General features: G+C 36.4%; 1 protein-coding gene across 10 annotated transcripts in view; it reads right to left on the bottom strand.

The window, feature by feature from the left end:
- Positions 1-15,731, bottom strand: part of LOC137625931 (solute carrier family 49 member 4 homolog) — a 320,642-nt gene that overhangs the window by 65,602 nt on the left and 239,309 nt on the right. The window contains exon 1 of one of the 10 annotated variants that reach the window (XM_068356952.1): positions 11,702-11,725. The exons of 8 other annotated variants lie outside the window; for them this stretch is intronic. The gene's annotated coding sequence lies outside the window, so the exon portion shown is untranslated. Of the gene's footprint in view, positions 1-5,814; positions 5,836-11,701; positions 11,726-15,731 lie in introns of those variants that run through there. One more of the 10 variants, XM_068356950.1, reaches the window with a different exon arrangement.

Raw genomic sequence — 15,731 nt, 5'->3', positions numbered from 1 at the left:
ACTAAAATAATCTAAAAAAATAAAAAAATAAAAAAACAAAAAAACGACACTGCATGTTTTTCTAATCCTGTGACGTAGCAGAATAGTGACTAAGTCATGTACCCTGGCAGAGTTCGCCTGACGGACTCAACGACGGATTCAGTACCTCCTAAATGGAAATGACGGTCGCTAAGTGAGTCATACCAAGGCCGCCTTGGTCATACATGCAAACCAGTGAATTTACCACTTTGTGTTGTGTGCCTGATCTTGGTGAAACCAGTTCGTCTAACACTACTGTAACTTCATCAAAAGCACACACACACACAGACACAGATCAATCATATTTCTTAATTTTAAAGAATAAAAACCCAGCTTTTCTAACCCTACTGTACCTTCGTCAAAAGCACGCGTGCACAAACACACAAACACACGCACATACACAGACAATCAGATTTCTTTATTTTTAAGAATAAAAACGATCAGATTTCTTTATTTTTAAGAATAAAAACGATCAGATTTCTTTATTTTTAAGAATAAAAACGATCAGATTTCTTTATTTTTAAGAATAAAAACGATCAGATTTCTTTATTTTTAAGAATAAAAACGATCAGATTTCTTTATTTTTAAGAATAAAAACGATCAGATTTCTTTATTTTTAAGAATAAAAACGATCAGATTTCTTGAATTTCAAGACTAAAAACTGCCAATTACATTTATATATTTGAATTCTGTGAATTAAATTTCTGGGGTTTAAAAGCTAGGCGTATAAATTTAATAGTTTTCTTAATATCTAAGCAATTATACACAAACTCATGCATAAAAAGTAGTATAGCTTAATGTGCCTTCGTAGATTTTCTTACGCAAAATTTGAAAAAAAAATAATGTTATGAATGATAAAAGGCAATAATGTAAAAAAAATTCATCAGGATCGTAGTTTTCTTTAAATTTACTTCTAAATCTATTTTATCAATTCTAGAGTTTTGAATTTATTTGTTCTGGTTTGTTTTGACCATATGGAAATTTTCTTTTTAAATGTATGACCGCAGTGCCTAAATTTAGATTAACATTAGTATCGAAAACTGATTCTAATTCTTCTTCTGCATTGTAAAATATTTATAATCACATTTAAAAATAGCCTTCAATGGCGATATGTTGTTTAACCTCGAGTAAAGACGTTCGTTCGATTTCTCCGAATCACCCAGTGCCACACATTAACCAATCTAGCCAACAATTCGATCTACCAATCACCCAATTTAACCAATTACTTAATCTAGTCACCGATCGATCCGTTTCACCTTCGGGTCAAGTTCATCTGTCGATCACCTGTTGTTGTTCATTTTCCTTCTTCTTTCCAACCGTTATCCCTACATTAAGGGGTCGATTGCCTGGTGCACTATCTCCAATGCCTTCTATCAAAGGCATACTCTTCCACCAAACCTCTTCTCTTCATATCATCACTCGCCTTATTTCGCTATCTAATTCTCTGCCTCCCTCTTGATGCCGTTCATTTTCCCCGGTCAACCAAATGTGCCTAAAGTTAACATATTCTAACTGGCTACCCCACGTACTAGGTATAGACCGTATCGTAACCTGACCAACTGCTTAACCCACAGTCTAGGTATAGACCGTGCCTTAACCTGTCCAACTGGCTAACCCACGGTCTAGGTATATACCGTGCCGTAACTTGTCCAACTGGCTAACCCATGGTCTAGGTAGAAACCGTATCGTAACTTGTCCAACTGAGTAACCCACAATCTAGGTATAGACCGTGCCGTAACCTGTCCAACTGGCTAACCCACGGTCTAGGTATAGACCGTATCGTAGCCTGTCCAACTGCCTAACCCACAGTCTAAGTATAGACCATGCCGTAACCAGTCCAACTGGCTAACCCACAGTCTAGGTATAGACCGTATCGTAACCTGACCAACTGCCTAACCCACAGTCTAGGTATAGACCGTGCCTTAACCTGTCCAACTGGCTAACCCACGGTCTAGGTATAGACCGTATCGTAGCCTGTCCAACTGCCTAACCCACAGTCTAAGTATAGACCATGCCGTAACGGGTCCAACTGGCTAACCCACAGTCTAGGTATAGACCGTATCGTAACCTGACCAACTGCCTAACCCACAGTCTAGGTATAGACCGTGCCTTAACCTGTCCAACTGGCTAACCCACGGTCTAGGTATAGACCGTATCGTAACTTATCCAACTGACTAACCCACAGTCTAGGTATAGACCGTGCCTTAACCTGTCCAACTGACTAACCCACGGTCTATGTATAGACCGTATCATAACCTGTCCAACTGACTAAACTACTGTAATCGCCATAACAGTGAATGTAGAATAAGTATATGTGTGAAATAAATAATATAGCTATACGGAAGAAAGGGAACTAGAATAAAGAGTTAAAAGCTAGCGAGAGAAAATATGCTGACTATGGAAGCGCTCATCCCGGGCGCATTAACCTTTAGCCTTAACACATGTCGAACACCACCATAGGAAAAGAATCAAGCCATTGATGTGCGGAGCATAAACACATCTCCATCGTTAATGTATAACGTAGTTGTGAACGAGAATTTGCAGAGAATACACATTGTAGAGCAATCTCCAAAATTACCACAATACCACATCGTGTATGTATAATGTTGTACACAATTATGTAATATGTTAATATTTTAATAACTGTAAATTAGAGACGGCTATAACGATCAACATACAAATCATTGTGTTATTCATTGTCTGACACATGGATTTTAGATCAATAGCATGTCAATTTGTAATGATACTAACTCGCATATCGTCTATGTCACCAGGTTTGATCACAACAAATAAATAGTGAATTCATTAATTGCGTATCATTATATATCCATTATGAATCAATTTAGAGTGGGGAATGATACGGGTAGGAGGTCATATCCCACACGAACATGACCCTAGTGGCACGTTAGGTACAATCCTTTTGCAAAAACATCATCACATCACTACCTTGATAGCAATAGATGCACGTGCCTTTCTAGCAGGTCACTCAGGCCGCGAACATAAAATGGCTTCATTACGGTGTTATTCCTGGATCATAGAAGGGTACTCAACCATCGACAACATTCTCTGAGCATATATCATTTGCCACAGGGTGAACAGGAAAATAGCCCTCCAACGGACCAGTTGATGGCTGCTTAAGTCTTATGTCGACGATTGAAACGTACACAGCTTCTGACTGATCAGTTTTGGCACAGGTGGAAAGCAAAGTACCTGCAAACACATCAACTGTGCAAACGCAACATCAAGACTGCACGGAATTTTCTGCTTGATGACTTAGTACTCATTGTGGATCCCAATCTCCCATGAAGTCGTTGGAAGTTGGGCAGAATTTCAAAGGTCATACCGGATTGTGATGGGCTTGTAAGGAAGGTACATGTACGAACTTCCACTGGAACACTTATCAGACCAATCGTGAAACTGTGCCTGTTTGAAGTTTGCTTGACATACTAAGAGTAAATAGAACCAGTAGTGAAAAATTGGGCATAGTATGCCCAATGGGGGGAGTGTAATCGCCATAACAGCGAATGTAGAATAAGTATATGTGTGAAATAAATAATATAGCTATACGGAAGAAAGGGAACTAGAATAAAGAATTAAAAGCTAGCGAGAGAAAATATGCTTACTATGGAAGCGCTCATCCCGGGCGCATTAACTTTTAGCCTTAACACATGTCGAACACCACCATAGGAAAAGAATTAAGCCATTGATGTGCGGAGCATAAACACATCTCCATCGTTAATGTATAACGTAGTTGTGAACGAGAATTTGCAGAGAATACACATTGTAGAGCAATCTCCAAAATTACCACAATACCGCATCGTGTATGTATAATGTTGTACACAATTATGTAATAAGTTAATATTTTAATAACTGTAAATTGGAGAAGGCTATAATGATCAACATATAAATCATTGTGTTATTCATTGTCTGACACATGGATTTTAGATCAATAACATGTCAATTTGTAATGATACTAACTAGCATATTGTCTATGTCACCAGGTTTGATCACAACAAATAAATAGTGAATTCAACACTGCGGTATCAATTACTCCACCATTAGTCGCTAGAGAAAGAGGCGACTTAAACTACAGTCTATGTATATACCGTGCCGTAATCTGTCCAACTACCTAACCTACAGTCTAGGTATAGACCGTGTCGTAACCTGTCCAACTACCTAACACAGTCTAGGTATAGACCATGTCGTAACCTATCCAACTGACTAAACCACAGTCTAGGTATATACCGTGCCGTAACCTGTCCAACTGGCTAACCCACTGTCTAGGTATAGACCGTATCGTAACCTTGCCAACTGCCTAACTCACAGCCTAAGTATAGACTGTGCCGTAACCTGTCCAACTGGCTAACCCACAGTCTAGGTATAGACCGTATCATAACCTGTCCAACTGACTAAACCAGTCTAGGTACATACCGTGCCGTAACCTGTCCAACTGGCTAACCCATGGTCTAGGTATAGACCGTATCGTAACCTGTCCAACTACCTAACCCACAGTCTTGGTATAGACCATGCCGTAACCTGTCCAACTGGCTAACCCATGGTCTAGGTATAGACCATGTCGTAACCTGTCCAATTAGCTAACCCACGTTCTAGGTATAGACCATGTCGTAACCTGTCTAACTAGCTAACCCGCAGTCTAGGTATAGACCGTATCGTAATCTGTCAAACTGTCTAACCAACAGCCTAAGTATAGACCGTGCCGTAACCTGTCCAACTGGCTAACCCAGTCTTGGTGTAGACCATGCCGAAACCTGTCCAACTGGCTAACCCACGGTCTAGGTATAGACCGTAACGTAACCTGTCCAACTGCCTAACCCACAGTCTTGGTATAGACTATGCCTTAACCTGTCCAACTGGCTAACCCACGGTCTAGGTATAGACCGTATCGTAACCTGTCCAACTGCCTAACCCACAGTCTAGGTATAGACAGTGCCTTAACCTGTCCAACTGGCTAACCCACGGTCTAGGTATAGACAGTATCGTAACTTGTCCAACTGACTAACCCACAGTCTAGGTATAGACCTTGCCGTAACCTGTCCAACAGGCTAACCAATGGTCCAGATAGAGACCGTGCCGTAACCTATCCAACTGGCTAACCCACAGTCTAGGTATAGACCATGTCGTAACCTGTCTAACTAGGTAACCCAGGGTCTAGGTATAGATCGTGCCCTAACTTAAATTCCTAAGCACCGACAATCCAACACAAGTTCAATTGACGCTACCAAACATTGATATTAATATTATCCACTTTCAGCTTTAACCTGGATGGTTAGACATAACCAATTTTGCACTATTTTACAAATTCCTATGCCCCGACGTCCAACACAAGCTCACCTTACGCTACCAAACATTGATATTAATATTATCCAATTTTATCTTTAACCTGAACGAGTAGACAGGCATAATTTTGCAAGGTTTAACCTCGACTTTTCATGACAAACTGTTTACTGAACCTTTACTTCGATACGATATATATCAGGGGGACCTCTGTATGTGAAATTCACCCAAATGTATGGGGTAGGATAGTGCCTTCTCTTAGCCCTGTACTGTATAAGACAAGATGTAAGGCAGTATTAGTTTTGAAGTCCTATCCATTGGAGAACCAAATGTACCACTTTCAACCTCTTGTGCTCCCTTTGTCACTTCAATAATAATAATAATAATAATAATAATAAAATGTTCAATTGTCATTTGATACCCTAAGTCTAAGAGCTGTGCTCCTACCGTAAAGTCTCATTCAAATTTTAAGTCAGACTAGTATAAAGCCAAGATAATTACCGTAAATATCGTAGCGTCGGCTTCCAGTACCAACACTGACATAATACTCAATTGCAACCTGTATATAGCAGGGTTTACACGATCGAACAAATACATAAGGTTTGTGGACAATGAAGCCCCGCCCACAAAAGTCAGGCGAAAACAGACTTTCTTCGAACGTGTTCGACAACCAAATACCCCGTTCACACGTTCGAACATCACTTCAAACACTTGTCTGTCGAACCACGTTCGACGAATTGTTCGACCGTGTAAACCCGCCTCATCTCTGCTGTTCACCAGGAAGTAGTTCTAGAAATTATGATGGTAAAAGTGTTTAGAATCTCTCTCTCTCTCTCTCTCTCTCTCTCTCTCTCTCTCTCTCTCTCTCTCTCTCTCTCTCTCTCTCTCTCTTCTTCTTTTATTATTATTATTACTTGCCAAACTACAACCTTAGTTGGAAGAGCAGGATGCTATAAGCCCAAGGGCTCCGACAGGGAAAATAGCCCAGTGAGGAAACGAAACAAGGAAAAATAAAATATCTTAAGAAAAGTAACATTAAAATAAATATTTCCTAAATAAACAATAAAAACTTTTAACAAAATACGAGGAAGAGAAATAAGATAGAATAGTGTGCCCGAGTGTAAATGAAAATTTTCGTGTTGTTTTCTATAATTATGTTAACATTTTCTTATCTATATATGCTTATTAAAGCTCTATATAATGTCACCAATTTAATACTAACTTTATTTGTGTTGCATTCTTCTCTGTGAAAGGAGACGGGAGGAAGGTTTCTCTCGAATCAATGGCACAGTGAATGGTTTCGCTGACAAAAAAAGGGGAAAATATTAATAATAAAAAGTACGAAAAGAAGAAAATTCCCGCAGGCTCTCTCGGTATTGTTCTAAAGAAAATCAATCCAGCTTTCTCTGGCCGACGATTTTTCTAATCACCCATACCGCAGAGCGATCATTAGTCTAAGATTTTTTTTTTCTTATGAAAGCAACTGCACGCTTTCGATGATAAGGATTTTTCATATATATATATATATATATATATATATATATATATATATATATATATATATATATATATATATATATACATTATATATGTATATATATATATATATATATATATATATATATATATACATTATATATATATATATATATATATATATATATATATATATATATATATATATATACATATTTAAAGCTTGCTAATTATCTCCATTAAACATAGGCCTATGCATTTATAGAGGGTAGGCCTACACTTGGGCACACTGTTCTATCTTATTTCTCTCCCTCTTGTTTTTTTAAGTTTTTATAGTTTATAAAGGAAATGTTCATTAGTCTAAGATGTTTTTTTCTTATGAAAGCAACTGCACGCTTTCGATGATAAGGATTTTTCATGTTTTTTTTTTTTTTTTTTTTTTTTTTTTTTTTTTTTTTTTTTTTTTTTTTTTTTTTTTTTTTTTTTTGTAAAGCTTGCTAATTATCTCCTTTAATCTTGGTTGGGGGCGTACTAATAGGTCTATGCATTTATAGAGGGTACACTTGGGCACACTGTTCTATCTTATTTCTCTCCCTCTTGTTTTTTAAAGTTTTTATAGTTTATAAAGAAAAGATTTATTCTAATGCTGTTTCTATTCTTAATATACTTTAATTGTTAACTACTTCTCTTGTACTTTATTTATTCAATTATTTATTTATTTAACCAGCCGAGCTATTTGTGTTATCAAATTTGTTTTAAATGTTTACCAAAATAATAATTATTCTCGTAACTTTTGACTAAAGATTGTGTGACTAGCTTAAATCAGTCAATCAGCCAATAAAACCTACAATAAAGAAAAAATCTATATCAACCAGTCAACTAATCATTATCTAAATTAGCATTGTACATCATTCATTTATTTCCTTATTTCCTTTCCTCAATGGGCTATTTTTCCCTGTTGGGGCCCTTGAGCTTACAGCATCTAGCTTTTCCAACTAGGGTTGTAGCTCGGCTAGTAATAATAATAATAATAATAATAATAATATAATCTCATTCTTCCCAAGTTTTGAATATGAGGGGATTGAAAAGTGTTAAAACATTTCAAGTCTTATTAAGTTCGTTAATTTTATGTTATATTAGAAATTGCTTTGTTTCCTGTTTCACAAAATTATGCAAGATGTCTTCACCGATAAGAAGGGATCAAATTCAGACATTTTGTATCGTATTCTTTTGTTGAAAAAAAACCTTCATCTGCATCCCATTAATCTGTAAAAACAATAAGTATGAACAAACCGAACGAAGATATATTGATTTTAGTGTAGGTTTTATTATTATTATCATTATTATTATTATTATTATTATTATTATTATTATCACTTGCTAAGCTACAACCCTTGTTGGAAAAGCTAGATGCTATAAGCTCAAGGGCTCTACCATGGAAAAATAGCCCAGTGAGGAAAGGATATAAGGAAATAAATAAACGATATGAAAAATAACTAACAATTAAAATAAAATATTTTAAAAACAGTAAAATCAAAACAGATATTTCATATATAAACTGAATACTTATGTTAGCCTGTTCAAAAAAAAAGAAAGAAAAAAAAATAAGGTATCAACATTAAAACAGATACTTCATATATAAACGGAATACTTATGTCAGCCTGTTCACAAATAAAAAGAAAAAAAAAACTTCAAAAAAAGTATCAACATTAAAACAGATACTTCATATATAAACTGAAGACTTATGTCAGCCTGTTCAAAAATAAAAAGAAAAAAAAATACTTCAAAAAAGGTATCAACATTAAAACAGATACTTCATATATAAACTGAAGACTTCTGTCAGCCTGTTCAACATAAAAACATTTGGTGCAAGTTTGAACTTTTTCATAACAAGTTGAACGAAAAAGTTGGTCGAACATTGCGGGTTTCTGATGTTACAAATGAATTTTAGTTTCAGTTCGAGATTGACAAGGAAGTTCTTTGCCAAAAGACTAATTATGCTCCCCCTTGAAAAAACAAGACAAATAATCAATCTGTTAAACAAGCTTTATTTTGGAGACCGTTTCCTAAAGCAACGTTTTTCTTATTAACTTGCGTGTGTGGCTAATTTCAATAACAACGTTGCACATAATTTTGACTTTTATTAACTAAATCTAGACGATGATTTATAATGTAAAATCGTTGGTATGTAGCGATGTAATGTAACTTTATTTGGCGTGTACCATATAATAGTATATCAGTAGGTATACTGTATATGATAGAATAAACTCACATCACACACACACACGATCGCGTATATATATATATATATATATATATATATATATATATATAAATATATATATGTATATATATATATGTGTATATATATATATATATATATATATATATATGTATATATATATTTATATACAGTATATATTTATATATATATATTCATATACAGTATATACACATATATATATATATATATATATATATATATATATATATATATATATATATATATGCGTGTGTGCGTTTGTATGTGTATTCCAGAATCAATCTTAAAACTTTACATTCATAAGAATCTTGAAGTTTTCATTTATCAATAATTGTTAACTAATTTTGGAGTATCCAAATATTTTTGTATCTTCAATTTTCACCACTTTTATATTCCATCGTTCAACCAATGTAGTCCTAACGAAGAATCGTATAAAATAAAGGGATTCAAAACACACGTCGATATCAAATATTAAATAGAAAAAAGCCGTAAATACAATTTTCACGTTATCCAGAAAGCAAATTGCCCAGTTTGTCTGGAAAGATGCTGACTGCGATTTTCAGAAACCATCAAGATATTATCTATTAATTGTGTATATAAATATATATATATATATATATATATATATATATATATATATATATATATATAGTGAGAGACTATTCTGACTGTTAAATAGTAGGGAGATGCAGGAACAGGCAATGAATTACATGAAGGCAATAAACGCTATTATTATTATTATTATTATTATTATTATTATTATTATTATTAGCTACAATCATAGTTGGAAAAGCTGGGTGCTATACGCCCAAGGGCTCCAACAGGGAGAATGATCCAGTGAGGAGAGAAATGTTGGTAACAACATATAGGTTAGTGTGCCTGAGTGTACCCTCACGCAACCGAACTCTACCCCAAAACAGTGGAAGACCATGGTACAGAGGCTATGGCAATACCCAAGACTAGAGAACAAGACTAGAGCGTCTATTCTTCCCTTGCCGAGTGGAAAGTAGCCTCTGAACAATTACAGCGGAGTAGTCAAACCTTTGAATGAAGAATAATTGTTCTGTTATTTTTTGTGTTGAAAGGTGTATGAGGAAAGAGGAGAATGTGTAAAGAATAGGACAGACTATTTGGTTTGTGTGTGTGGGCAAAGGAAAAATCTTCCTTAACCAAAGTGGGATCCAATATAGTACAGTACTATTTGACCAGTCAAAGGTCCCAATAACTCTGTAGCGGTAGTATCTCAACGAGGTGGTGCTTTGGCCAATATCTTATAAAATTTGTAAGGTAGTAGGTTGGCCAGGGCACTGGCCACCCGTTGAGATACTACCGTTATAGAGATATGGGGTCCTTTGACTGCCCAGACAGTACTTCATTGGATACTTCTCTCTGGTTACAGTTCACTTTCAATTTACCTACAAATACACCGAATAATCTGGCCTATTCTTTACAGATTCTCTTCTTTCCTCATACAGCTTTCAATACTAACAACAACAACAATTATTCTTCATTCAAAGGTTTAACTTCTGCACTGTAATTGTTCAGAGGCTACTTTCCACTCGGCAAGGGAAGAAAAGACTCTACATCTATGGTAAGCATCTCTTCTAGGAGAGGGACACTCCAAAATCAAATCACTGTCTTGGATAGTACCATGCCTCTGTACCATGATCTTCCGCTGTCTTGGGGTGGAGTTCTCTTTCTTGAGGGTACACTTGGACACATTATTCTGTCAAATTGTTTCCTTTCCTCACTGGGCTATTTTCCCTGTTGGGGCCCCTGGGCTTATAGCACCCTGCTTTTCCAACTAAGGTTGTAGAATAGAAAGTAATAATTAGTCATGGTATGACAATGAAACATTCTCCAACAGATTTAGTAGATTAGACAACAAAGCCTTCAGAAGGATACTGGAAGTTAAACGGTAGGACAGGATTAGAAATGAAACTATAAGAGAGATTACTCGAGTACCATATGTGGATGAGATCATGATGAGGGGTAAATGGAGATGGTTTGGGCATGCTCTTCGCACTCCCCAAGAGAGATTAGTCAACTAAACGTTCAGCTGGACTCCACAAGGTACTAGAAGAGTTGGAAGACCCAGGCCTACATGGCTGAGGGTTATGAAGTGGAAGTTGGAAATGATGAATGGAGAGGTATTGAATTAAAAACCCAAGATAGAGACGACTAGCGAAATCTAACCGAGGCTCGTTGCGTTAATGGGCGTAGGAGATGATGATGATGGAAGAAAAATAATTTTGAGTTTAGTATTATTCAATTACATCATTACTTCTCTTTTTATTTATCTAATTCCTTGTTTCCTTTCCTCGCCGGGCTATTTTTCCCTTTTGGAGCCTTTGGGATTATAGCATCCTGCTCTTCCACCTAGGGTTGTAGCTTAGCTACTACTACTACTACTACTACTACTACTACTACTACTACTACTAATAATAATAATAATAATAAACCTATCAATGCAGGTCATATCTGGTTGCAATAGGAAAATAAATTCTCATAGCGAATATACGGTAGATCAGTAACGAAAGAAAAAATTATATACCAGGAAATTTATAACCCACTTGGAACGCCAAGATATCACGTAATTCTATTATAAATAAATAGAATATATCAATAACACAAACAGAGAAAAATCACCTGTAACATAAACTGATCTTCGAGAAACTCAAGGCCAGCACCAGCCACGCACAGATATAAATCACGAATTTCAAAGTGGAAGTGACACCCTAATTAAGAATACAAATATCACGCAGCTTCTCTGGTTCTGTCTGCCACCACAGACGCTCAAACACCATTTTAGCCAATGCCAAGTATTTCCCCCTATCTCAATTTTCACATGAGTTAACACCTGAGCCTATTTAAACACTTGCTGGCAAACCTGAGTCATAACTTCTTTTAATACCGTACAAATATCAGTTAAACCACGCTTAAGACATCACTTGTTTTCACCGTTGACGGTTTTAAAGAAAGAAATTTTTTTTGAAAAAAGCTATTAATTCAAAGCAAAAAGTTCCCCGCTCCCTTACCAGCAAATCAGCCGTAACTACACCAACAGTACCTTTAGACCCATAATTCGGGTCCTATCAGGACACTGATAAAAAAAGACCAAAAAACCCGCGAACAGCGGGGAAGGGGTGGAAGGGAAGAGATTAATTAAAACAATGACTATAGCTCTTCCTAAAACGACCTTGGCCTTGATTCGTGGTCAGAACTGCGTCAAAATAGAAATGAATAGTATTGTTTTGTCATGGGTTCGTTCCCAACGTCTGTAAAAGAAGCAAATGGTACAAAGAAGATATTTTATCAAAGCTCACCGTAATATGAGATGTTAAAATTATTCCTCTATATGCACATTATTTAGGCATTCACAAACAAACATACACACACACCTCGTTAAAACTAATCCTTAATTGCTAGCAACTTATATCCCGTCCATTAGCACACCCACTGCATAAATATGATTAAGAAGCACCCAGAAGATGGAAACATGATTAACTAGGCGCAATATGTTAGACATATATCAACATAAGTCTGTTTATAGCTTATGCATGAAATATCTGTTTTGATGTTGTTACTGTTTAAAATATCTTTTTCTCTAATTGTTCGTTATTTCTCATATCGTTTACTTATTTCCTTTCCTCACTGGGCTATTTTTCCCTCTTGGAGCCCTCGGGCTTATAGCATCTCGATTTTCCAACTAGGATTGTAGCTTAGCTAGTAAAATAATAATAATAATAATAATAATAACCAAAGCGCTTTGGTAATAAGACATTTTTTTATATTGGGAAAATAGAAAAATACATAACTAGACTAGCAAAGCCCTTTGAGAGTGCAGACCTCCGCCATGGCACCTTATTTCTCGAAACAAGCTTGCCTTAGGGTTAATTTAGGTCGACCTTTTTGCTCGACCTTGACCTTGATCTTTGACTCGGGACTTTCAAAATTGAATAACTTGCAAGTCTCAACATAATTAATCCCTGAAAGTTTCCCTACTCTATGAGTAAAATTGTGGCCAGGAAGTTGTTCACAAACAGACAAATAGCCTCCTCCCAGCTTCTTTGGCGGAGGTAAAATTATTATGCGCAAAATAGGCCTAATTATTCCTCCACAACATCTCATAACAGAGGGGATTTTAAATTTGCTAACGTTCATATACATATATAAAATTACATCTAAATGGTATAATAACTATCAGGAGGTGTGTGTGTGTGTGTGTGTGTGTGTGTGTGTGGGTGCATGCGTCTGTGCCGAAGAACGCGTGTACAGTTCGTGACTCTGATGCTTGGGGGTGATTATTTCGTCTCGTGGCGTGCAGAGGGCGTGGTCACAGCCAAGAGAAGAAAAGGGTAGAGTGGAAGGGTAGAATAGGAAGGAAGGAACGAGTTACGAAGGGTTGGTTAGTTATGTTGGTGCAAGGATTGACAGTGGACTGCTGGGGGGAGGGGAAGGAGGGAGGAAGGGGGATGTTAGAGGAGACATGAAGCTGAAGGCTTCTAGAGTCTGTGGGGGAGGAGGAGGGAGTGGGGAAGGGTTACTAGGTCACCGAGAAGGTTCTGCAAGAATGCAGATAAAGGTTTATATCTTTAATATTTGCTTGATTAGTTTTTTACATGAGAGAGAGAGAGAGAGAGAGAGAGAGAGAGAGAGAGAAAGAGAGAGAATATAAAGCTTACCTCGCTGGTAAAAGGAAACTGACAGAAAAGATTAATGAAATAGGTGATACACCGGTGCCAAAAATGGCGTCTATCTTTAGTCCCACATATGAAAGATGACTACTTAATCACTCCCCCCCCCACCCCCCACTCTCATCCCAACACCAACCGCCATTGCAGGTTCATTTTTCATAGCTTTTACGATTTATCATTTTCTTTTTTTTCTTTTTGAGTTGGTTATAAATCGATCACAGTACATTCGGGTACGATTTTACCTAGAAATAATTGCAGAATGTTTCTCTCGTGCATTTGGCGTTAAAAATAGTCTGGGTATGCAGAACATGGCATGTCTGACATAGCAGCATACTCATTTTTACTGCACGCTAAGTGCTAAAGCTACCATTAGAAATCATATTTAACCACGCAAAATACAATTTAAGAATTAAAAAAAAAATTAACATGTAGAAATTTAGTCTACTGTATATCAGGGATTATTATTATTATTATTATCATTATTATTATTATTACTTGCTAAGCAACAACACTAGCTGGAAAAGCAGGATGCTATAAGCCCAGAGGCTCTAACAGGGAAAATAGCTAAGTGAGAAAAGGAGACTAGGAAAAATAAAATATTTTAAGAACAGTAACAATATTAAAATAATTATTTCATATATAAACTATAAAAAAAACTTAAACAAAACAAGAAGAAGAGAATCAAAATAGAATAGGGTGTCCGAGTGTACCCTCAAGTAAGAGAACTCTAACCAATGGTACAGAGGCTATGGCACTACCAAAGACTACAAAATAATGGTTTGATTTTGGAGTGTCCTATCATCAGAAATCACACTGAACCAAGCGAATGACAATATAAGAAATCTTATAAAATCAACATGTAGAAATTTAGTGTACTATGTATACCTGGGGACAACAATTATGTTCTTCTGTATCCCTTGGGCATTTACATAGATTCCTGTGTTGTGGTGGCCGATGTGGTAACATCCCTGACTGGTGAACGCCAGACTGGGGTTCGACTCCCGCTCAGACTCGATAGTTTCTTTGGTCGCTGCAACCTAACCATCCTTGTGAGCTAAGTATGGGGGATTTAACCTATAGGTCTATCAGCTGAGTCATCAGCAGCCATTGCCTGGCCCTCCTTAGTCCTAGCTTGGGTGGAGAGGGAGCTTGGGCTATGATCATATGTATGGTCAGTCTCTAGGGCATTGTCCTCCTCGATAGGGCAATGTCGCTGTTCCTTGCCTCTGCCATTCATGAGAGGCCTTTAAATCTTTAACCCTAAAATTGGGGATGAAAAAGAGAAGAAATGAAATTGATATTGTAATATAATTTCTACAATTTCATTATTAAATCTCACTGCAGTTTACATCAAGTATTGCACAGTACTGACTATTCTCTCAGATTTGATGTACCCCCTAAAGAGTAAAAATGTACAGTTGGGTTCACTAATTCTGGTACACAGACTAGCTTCCCTTGAAGTGTACCGGAATGAATGAAGCCAACCGTACCATAAGGGGTACATGTACCCCAGGTTGGGAACTCGTGATTTTATCAATACCTTTAGGTACAAAACTGCTTTAATCTAGATAGTCAAATTAACATCTGTTATCTTATATAATGATTAGATATCTCTTCTACTCTGGACTATTTTTAGCTTGACTCCAATATTGCTAAATATGAATTTCCTGCAAATAAAGACTGGTGGGCCAATTCATGACTCCTGTTCATATATCTAATCAGTTTCCAACATGAACAATAGAGTATAATTGATTATAAAGACACCCCCGTTGAGGTAAAACGCTAGAGAATTATTGGGTCCTTGGATTGTCCAAATAGTACTAGATTGGATCCTTGTCTGGTTACGGCTCATTCTACAGTACTTTGCTTACACATACAACAAATAGTGTGGTCTATTTTTTACAAATTCTCCTTTTTCCTCATACACCTGACAACACTAAGATAACCGACAAATTTTTTTTCACTCAAGGGGTTAACTACTG

Source organism: Palaemon carinicauda, chromosome 33 (assembly GCF_036898095.1).
Source record: "Palaemon carinicauda isolate YSFRI2023 chromosome 33, ASM3689809v2, whole genome shotgun sequence".
In the NCBI taxonomy this organism is placed as follows: domain Eukaryota; kingdom Metazoa; phylum Arthropoda; class Malacostraca; order Decapoda; family Palaemonidae; genus Palaemon; species Palaemon carinicauda.
This window is presented reverse-complemented; position numbering and strand designations above follow the sequence as displayed.